A 9309-nucleotide genomic window follows, 5' to 3' on the forward strand; every position below is an offset into this window, starting at 1 on the left:
TGGCTTGTTTCCATGACAACTTATTCCCCCCCCGCAATCCACCTGCGAGCTTTGGCTGCATGAGTGAAAGACGTCCCCAGTGCCTGGGATCTAACTGACAAGGTTAACGCCCTGCAGGTGGGAAATCACAAAAACATCTTGTCCATTTTCAAAGGCGTCAAGAATAAGCGGGTTCCGCGTTTGCAGCAAAGGCGAACCTCGGCTACTGTCTGCTGAATGCAGGAGGAAGTTCCTCAAAATGAAAATAAAGTGGAATTTTTTTGAGGGGGAGATTGGATATGCTAATCTATTTATGCTAATAACGAGCAATAAAAAAGAAAAGAGAATAAAAATGTAAAATTCCATTTTCAGAACATGAACAGATCCATCTTTCTGGCTCAGAAATATTGATTTCTGAACTCTTCCTGAGTTAAAACGTTAGTGTTGTTGTTTCTAAATGAACATGAACTTGTTTTCTTTGAAGTCTGAAAGCGCTGCACTGTTTTTCGTTATTTTGTCTCGTTTCTCGTTTTCTGCAAGTAAATACCAAATTGTTGCTTGGATTTTCAGAGACATGTTGTCAGTAGTTCGTGGAATAAAAGAACAATGTTCATTTTACTCAAACATTTACCTATAAAGAGTAAAATCAGAGAAATGTGTCATTTTTGCATTGGTCTCTTAATTTTTTCCAGAGCTGTATAGATAAACTATAATACAGTAAAGGTGGCCATAGTCAAAATACAGTCACCTTATTGAATGGATCAACTTAATGTTATCCAAAATGCTAGCTTTAGCCAACATGATAGTAACAGCTGTTAAGCTAACATTAACTACAAGGCTAATGTTAGCTTAACATGTCTTATTTTTAGTTGCCAAAATACGTAAGTTCCAAAAGAGAGTCAGTGGTTGCACAGAATTGAGCCAAACATTATTAATTAAGGCTGCGCAGAGGATCGCTGGTGCAACACTTCCTTCATTTTCAGCACCAGAATCCCAGGAGGCCTGGCAGCATCACCAGGGACTTTCCCCACCCACTGAGTGGCTTCTTTATACGGCTACCCTCTGGCAGCCGCTATAGGAGCACAGCAGGCAGAACGTCCACACTGAAGGACGGCTTTCTCCCAAATGCTGACAGACTGGTAAACAAAACCACGCTACACATATACAGCCGTATTTATGCATGTGTTTGTTGTATCTGTTGGGGGGTTGTTTTTTCCTGGTCTTATTCTAAATTAGCAGAGAAATCCAAGGTTTTCTGCTGTAAAAAAAAAACACAACAACATGCAGGTGACACTGTGCTAATGTAAACGTTGTATGATGTCTCATTTGGGGTCCCTCTTTCCTAACATGTATCTTTGAAGAAAGCAAATACCAGTCGTTTTTAATAATTATTTACATTATTTTCCTCTAGCTTATAGAAACTTTCAACTCAGTGGGCTGAACGCCCTGAGAAGAGGAACCCAAGAAATCAAAGTCATTTTTGGGTTTCTTTTAGTTTTTGGAACCCAAATGGGTTGAACATCTTCCAATTTGTGCTGCTATTAATCAAATTTAAAGAACAATAGAACATAGGCCTCCACAGAAACACTTTTTAACACCGAAAGCAGAAATGTACTTCCACTTGAGAAAATACACAGCAGTTTTTTCTTTCTCTCTTAAGCAAAGTGCCACCATCCGCTGTCATTTGTGATCCTCACAAGAGCCAGCTTTGACGGTTCACTTCCCGCTACTGTAACGAAATGTGACATGCGAGGAAAGTAACCACTGCCACTTCTGAGAGGGATCAGCGTCGGTTCTTTTCCTTGTTTCAGCAGAGGTGTGAGTTCACGCCTCTCGATGGAAGCAGGCGGTTGTCATGCAGGGACAAGACTAGTGAGTCTGCGTTGTTGTTCCAAATCCTCAAATACAAAAAAAAATAGAGCTGTACTCCATTAGATAAACAATGTAATATTCTGTCATTAATATCAGCATTGTGGCATTGTAATAAAAATGTTAATTATTTGCCAAGTACCAGCATTTTCCTCCCTCTTTTCTTTCTGTTGTAAATTCATTATGCTTCTGTATGGAGTTAAATTTGGGCCATAAAGTTTGTTCAAACGAATAAAAGAATCTGAAACTGAACATTTTATTTTCCAGTTTCAGATTTTGTTGGTGTTCAAAACTACTTTTCAGATTCAAGTTTTTCGATTTGAATCTGAAATCAGCAGATTTAAGTAAAAACAAGGATTTCTCCCATAAAAATACTTTTTCAGATTCTGAAAAGAAGATTGAACATAATTTTTTTTAGTTTGAAGACTTTTATTCGGTTTCTATTTCTTTCCAGTTACGCGTTCCTTTTTCCACTTTCAAATCTTTTTCATTTAAATATGCTTTTTCAGTTTCAAACTTTTTTATAAATAATTTCATAGATCTATAAAATTAGTTTTAAACTGAATAAAAGTTGGAAACTGAAAAAGAAAAAAGAATTTTATAGGCCAATAAAATTATTTTTAAGCCCCAAAAAAAAAAGTTTGAAATTGAAAAAAGTTTGAAGCTCTTCAAACTTTTTTTCAGCTTAAAACTATTTTTTCAGAACATTTATTTTCCTTTTGAACAAACGTATTGGCCCCAATTTATCTCCATACTTTTGCTCGACATAGCAGAAAAATTCACCTGACGCTGCTGGTCTTATGCAAAGCTGCTGGAAGGAAACAAATGAAAGCATTTAGTTATTACTTACGGTCTACATCTATCCTCTTCACATCCTCAGCTCTTCTTCTACTGACTGCTTAGCTGATTTCTGAACCCAATCAGAACGTCAATAAAAGAAAACAAGGATTACTTCCATATTCGATGCTTGCAAAGCTGCTCTTGACCTTCATCGCTCATGGATTTTCAGCCACTTCCCAACAGCTCCCATCCATAATAAACCAAATAAACTAAATGCAGAGTATTACCTACTAAGTCCCACCTGAGCTCCTTTAATTCCTCTCCTGCAAACCAAACGTTCTCACCACAATCTGTGGAGTTTTCAAGAATCATTTTAAATCATTTTAAACTGTGTTCTCCACTGAGGCTCTTATTTTTTCCCCCCCCCTCATCTTTAGCTGTGCACAGGAAGTCAAGTTTAAGTTTTTACACTGACAGGAAATCCATCTTATTCCTGTGTTGGTAAAAACAGACAGATGCAACTTTTTCAAATGCAATTGTGAGAAATTGGAGTCTCATTGTTCCCATAGTTCCTATTTTAAATGAGATTCACGTGGGCCTCGCCTCATCGATCCGGACTAAAGCCTCCCAGCCCTGCTTGTGCCGATACGGAGATAAAAGCCGACGTCTTCAGAGACGCAGCAGCTGGGATAGAACTTGGGAAATAGATCGGCTGCCACATCTGGAACAGACAGAGTCCCAGCCTTATATGCTTTACATCTAGACTGAAAATCATAATGAAATATGCAAGAAAAAAAATTCTTAATTACACTTTTACCATTAGAAAATACACATTTAATCAAAGTAAGGGAGAACAAGCAACACCTCAAACAGTTAGAGTTGAACAATTTAACTTATTGTTTTTTAAGAATTACCACAATGAACTGTCTGGATAACAATACACCATTATTTAAGCTTCGTGCATTCATGCTCTGCATGTCTGTATTATATTTAGCAACACTTATTTACCACAGCATAGAAAAGTGGTAAGCAGTTTTATTTTAAGAGTAGTGTGTCAAAAAATGTCCCGATAAACATATCTCTGATCCGACTGAAAATTCTCATAACTGCTGCAACATTTCAGTTCTCTGCTGTTTCTAACGTTTTCACTTCCTTATGTCGTCTCGGTTAAAACGAATCACACCTAATAACCATTCCATTTAAAATAAATCGTCTTTGATTTATCGCTTGAGTCATTACAGAGGAATGTGTTGAACTGTTTCTCAAAATCTGTCCATTCCACGCGGTTCTTGTTCTTGTTTATATGGAACAAAGCTGTCAGGACTTGTCATTTCGGTGACACTGACACTTTCACCGATGCTAATATTTGCCTTTGAGGATCGTGTCATCCATTCTGAGCAAAACTCGGATGAATGAGTCGATTCGGAGTTTGTGCAGTGTGTGCTAATTGCTCTGGATGTTGTGCAAATGTTAACGGTGGTGTGAGAAATCCATAAAAGTGGCTGGGAAATACTGTAAGTCTTCAGAACGTCTCTAGTATGAAGTTTCATTTTATTTTAGATTAACAGACTTGAACACTGCTCACAGCAAATCATCTTTGAAATGGGACAATTTTACTTTTTCAGATTGCACTGGCTGTTGTGTATTTGGGAGAAAAAAAATAAAATACTAACGTCAATTTTACACAGAAGTTCCCACCAGTCCCATTCATTTTGTTTTGCAGAAAATAACTCAAAACTGAGCCAATTTACTTTTGTCCTATTTTGTCTACATAATGTATGCTTGCATTACCGTATTTTCCGCACTATAAGGCGCACCACATTATAAGGCGCACCTTCAATGAATGGCCTATTTTAAAACTTTTTTCATATTATATAAGGCGCACCGCATTATAAGGCGCATAGAATAGAGGCTACAGTAGAGGCTGGGGTTACGTTATGCATCCATTAGATGGAGCTGCGATAAAGGGAATGTCAATAAAATAGTCAGATAGGTCAGTCAAACTTTATTAATAGATTACAAACCAGCGTTCTGAAAACTCCGTTCATTCCCAAAATGAATAAACAGCTGCTTTATTATTTTCCCCGAGGTAAAGTCAGTGACGTGGTATTTTCGTGACACAGTTTATCTTTTAACAACAGCAAGTTATATATAGTGGAGGGGAACTTTTCCTCGATTCAATAAACACGTAAAAAACAGTCTGATACTGTTACGGTAAATCAAACGTTAGTGCAATCGCAATATATATCCACTTCCGCACCATTGATTCGTTCATGTTAAGTTTTCTCGCTGCTGCTCTATTTCCGTGTTCTACTGCGTGACTGATCGCCTTGAGCTTAAACTCTGCGTCGTAAGCGTGTCTCTTAATAGGAGCCATTTTGGGGTCTTTACACAAAACCCAGTGTGCACCGCGCGCTTCTTCTTCTACGGGGGAAAATGAAGTTGGGGGCTGCTTACCGTAGTTGCGAGACCTGTTGTGGCTCAATATTGGTCCATATATAAGGCGCACCGGATTATAAGACGCACTCACGGCTTTTGAGAAAATTGAAGCTTTTTAGGTGCGCCTTATAGTGCGGAAAATACGGTACTTTATAAATGTGAATAAAAAGTATACCTGACTATACCTGTCAAAAAGGTGGGGCTTTTCTGCATGGAAAAAAAGCATTAAAAGCCTCATAATTTCTTTAACATTGACCCAGAGTTCAGTGTTGCACATTATCCAAAGAAAATGTCCAATCCCCATCATAAAAGTATGCAAATACTTTTACTCCAAGGGAAGCAAAAAGCTGTGAATGTGTGTGTAACGCACCTTTACAAAGCTCACAGCCATTGGAAATGAATCTGGATAGTTGCTGATTGTATGTTTCAAAATAAATAATAATAATAAAAAAGAATAAGCTGTACCCAGGCTTTGGGCCTGTACCGTTTAAGAAAGTGGCGAAACACAGAGAAACATGGAAACGTAGCACATGTCTGTGATGTTAATCATCTGTATGATGCATAATAAATTGTTCGGCGGATTGTTCTGGTGTTTTCTCTCAGGGCCCAATTAAAGGAGTGCTGCGTATTGCCTGGAGCAAACTGCCAGGCTGAGTGTGTGTTCGGTCTCGGCGCTGACACGGACGCTCGAAGCTCGTTTTTACTGTATTTTTAGACGGAGCTCGTTCTGTAACCGGCGGTGGCTTTTCTCCAGCAGAAAGCGTTTTGTGTGTGAGTGTCAGTAAGACTGATCATCTAAACACACACAAAAAAACCCAGCAGTAATAAGATTATTGAATATGATAACCACTCAGCTTCATTTGCTACGGGGGGACGTAGCTGCAATGGTAGCGAAAGTGAAAAGTTGACGGGACAAAAGCAGAGGAGATTTCTTGGCATCAGTCGGTTTCCAGGGCGATTATTAAAAACAACTCATTGTTACCGTGACTACTTCTGCGGGTGTACGCTCCGGGCGAGCACAGCAACATTTCGACATATCTCGGTTTGATTCAGCGCTCTGTGCCTCTGACTTCTCCTCCTGCAACAAGAATGACATTTGAGACAGGCTGGAAAAGGTCAGCCAACGAAACCCAAATGGGCCTCACCTTTATAGAGTTGCTCATTTGCTTCACAGCATGAAAGATAACAAGCGGGGAAACGTTTAGGTTGCCCTGGTATCTTATTAGAAAGTTCTGTGAGGGGGTTTATTCTGGAAAATACAAAGTGCTGTGAATTCAGTGAAGTCAAACATAAATAATAGGGATGTGCTGATGTGAAAACGTGGGCCTAAATCGATATCCAATATTGGTACCTTGACTAAAACGACCATACCGCTGACTTCACTGCTGGTTTGGTTAAACTTCCCACAGTCCTGCGCTGCATCACTATCGCTGTCACATGACCAACCTCCTCCAGACACAAACTGCAATAAGATGAAGATAAACATCGGCACAGTTTTATTTATTCGACCAACTTCAATCTGTTACAAAAAAAGGACTAATATCGTCGATATATCGTAAATCCTTAATAAATAAACTTAAAGTCTTGAACAACAGCAAAGGTCTGGAAAAGTTCTCGAACCATTCAAAGATTTAGCAAACAGTCTGAGTTCCCACACAGACACGCAAACACTGTTTCAATTCATTGTGATATTTAGGTAAATGAGAAGTGAGCAAAAGTTTGAAAAGTAGGATTTTCTTTTCTTTTAGCTGTGTAGAGTCTCGCTCTGTTATACATTTCTATTTTTCCAAAGCTCGTCAGGAAGCTTGCCTTTGGGTGCTGGTGAACACCTCTGACTCCATGTGTAATTAGCTTGGATTACCTTGTGGTATGGATAAAAACATTAACCCTGCAGTTAGCTGACAGCCAAGCTAAACTTTCCAAAAGTGTCATGAGGCGACTCCTGCAGCGTAGGCGAACGCTGAGTCCGTCCTGAACTGAACCCTGCTGTGTTCACCTACCTAGAGCTTCTAGTAATTTCCACGTCTGCCTCCCAGCTCCATTACACGGCTAATCCTTGTAGCAACCCCTCTGGTGTTTCCCTGGTCACCGCCGTCATTATATTTCTCGAAGTTGGCAAGGAAGATGAGGGAAAGCTTTGAAATTTCTTTTGTTCTCCTCTGTCCTCCTCAACACAAGTCTCCTCCCTGCAGCCTGGGAGAAGCATCACAGCCAATTTAAGGCCAAGTCCATCAGCGCGGCATCAGACGCAGCAGTGGGCAGTTGTTGATAATATCTGCAGAGAACGGGCTCTGGTGGGCTTTGGGTTCCTTATCTCTCCAACCAATTGCAGCACAGCTTCAGAGTTCAGCATCGCAGTGTGTCTGTTGTCATCAAACTCCCAAGCATTCCTAACAAGCAAGCCTGTTGAAGTCCTCCAAAGACATTCCAAACAAGAGAATAAGTATCACTCTTGTCAGATGCAAGTACAATCTCACAATGTACCACAACCTAAATGGGGAGGCCATTAAAATATTGCAGAAATTATAAACCGTGAAATATTCTAATTCTAAAACATTCATGTGGATTTAAACCGTTTGATGATCTTAGTCCTTTTTGTGATCGTGGTGCCTATCTCCAGCAAACGTTTTGGGCGAGAGGCGGGGTACACCCTGGAATTTAGAGGGACCAATTAACCTAACAGTCATGATTTTGGACCGTGGGAGGAAGCCGGAGTACCCGGAAAGAAACCCACGCATGCACAGGGAGAACATGCAAACTCCATGCAGAAAGACCCCGGGCCGGGAATCGAACCCAGGATCTTGTTGCTGCAAGGCAACAGTGCTACCAACTGCACCCCTAAAACCAAATCAGTTTGGATTATTTTGGAAACCCAGTTACATGCCAAAAATGGACTGATTCAGCCCAAGGTTAATTCAACACTAAAGGGTCAAGTTCTCAACCCAAATTTAAAGGTTAAATTGATTAATATTTAATTTTAAGGCTAGGTGGCTAAGCTAGGTGTGCTAAGTAGCTCTACAGCTACTTAGCTGTAGAGCTTTAAGTTACAGGCAACTTAAAGCTGTAGCTCTACAGCTACTTAGCAAAACGGGGCTAATGTTATCTTAAGGGAACAAACTCTGACTTTGTGTGAAGTTCTTAACACAACCTACTGACAATAACAATTATACAACATATGTTACCATCTCCCCGTTTATGTTTCCATCCTATGGAAAAAATTCAGAGAAGTTTAGTTTTGTCTGACCTTCTAGCTTCAGGACTGCATTGTCCTCTCCTGGTTCAGTCACCGTTGCAGCATACAAGATCAAAAGGTATTTGCACGCTGGTCAGGTTAGTAGCCCCAGCAGACAATTTTATTGATGGAGAATGTTTTTAGTTATGCTGACTGGTTTGAATATTAAAGGAAAAAAAAGGAAAAAATACACTAGTGTCCCTGCATGTTTGGTTTACTGATACTTTTGTCTTTAAGGTCTCAAAGACTAAGTGTTAAAGTTTTAAATATCCTGAAAGATTTCTAATGTTTATGCATTACGTTCACCTAACCACAAATATTCCTGATTTTTATTTATTTTTTTAATCCTCCTGTTATTCCTTCTTATGTGGAGAGCACGCCCCCTGGTGTTCAACATACAGAGATGCAATCACTTTACCAGACTTTCCTGCAACGATTTTCCTTTCCTGAAACTTTGAAAAAGAAAACTTTCTTTTTGTAACAATAGTAACTTTCTATTTAAATTTTTTCAATCGCGCAACGTGAACAAGCAACAGTTACATTTAACAGTCAAATATTTCACTGAATGAATCTGAGGTTCATTTTCTGATATGAGTGAAAACAAATATGTATACTTTTTTATAATTTTGTATAATTACAAAAATAAGTTTAAAAAAACAAACAAAGAGCTGTTTTCATGTCAGCCTCTTTTTCTCACCTTTACTTAAAGCCAATCAGATTTGTTTCATCTATCGTTTTAACAATGTGTCACTTGTGCAAAACCAATTAGACTCTTTAAATAATAGCAGTAATTTTATTCTCACATTGCATTATATCAATTATGTAAGTTTCCTTGTTTTTTTATCTACAGTATTAAGAAGAAATTACCAGTTCCTATTTATATTACTAAATTGTGTTTTCCTGAAATACTTTCCTTTGGACCATGTTATAACGGTAGAAGCTTCCTTATAGATTTATTTGTGTATTTATTGTGTATTCCCCGAGTTTTTAGGAATCAGACTTGATTTTTG

The sequence above is a fragment of the Xiphophorus hellerii genome, chromosome 20, assembly GCF_003331165.1.
Source record: "Xiphophorus hellerii strain 12219 chromosome 20, Xiphophorus_hellerii-4.1, whole genome shotgun sequence".
Classification (NCBI taxonomy): Eukaryota; Metazoa; Chordata; class Actinopteri; order Cyprinodontiformes; family Poeciliidae; genus Xiphophorus; species Xiphophorus hellerii.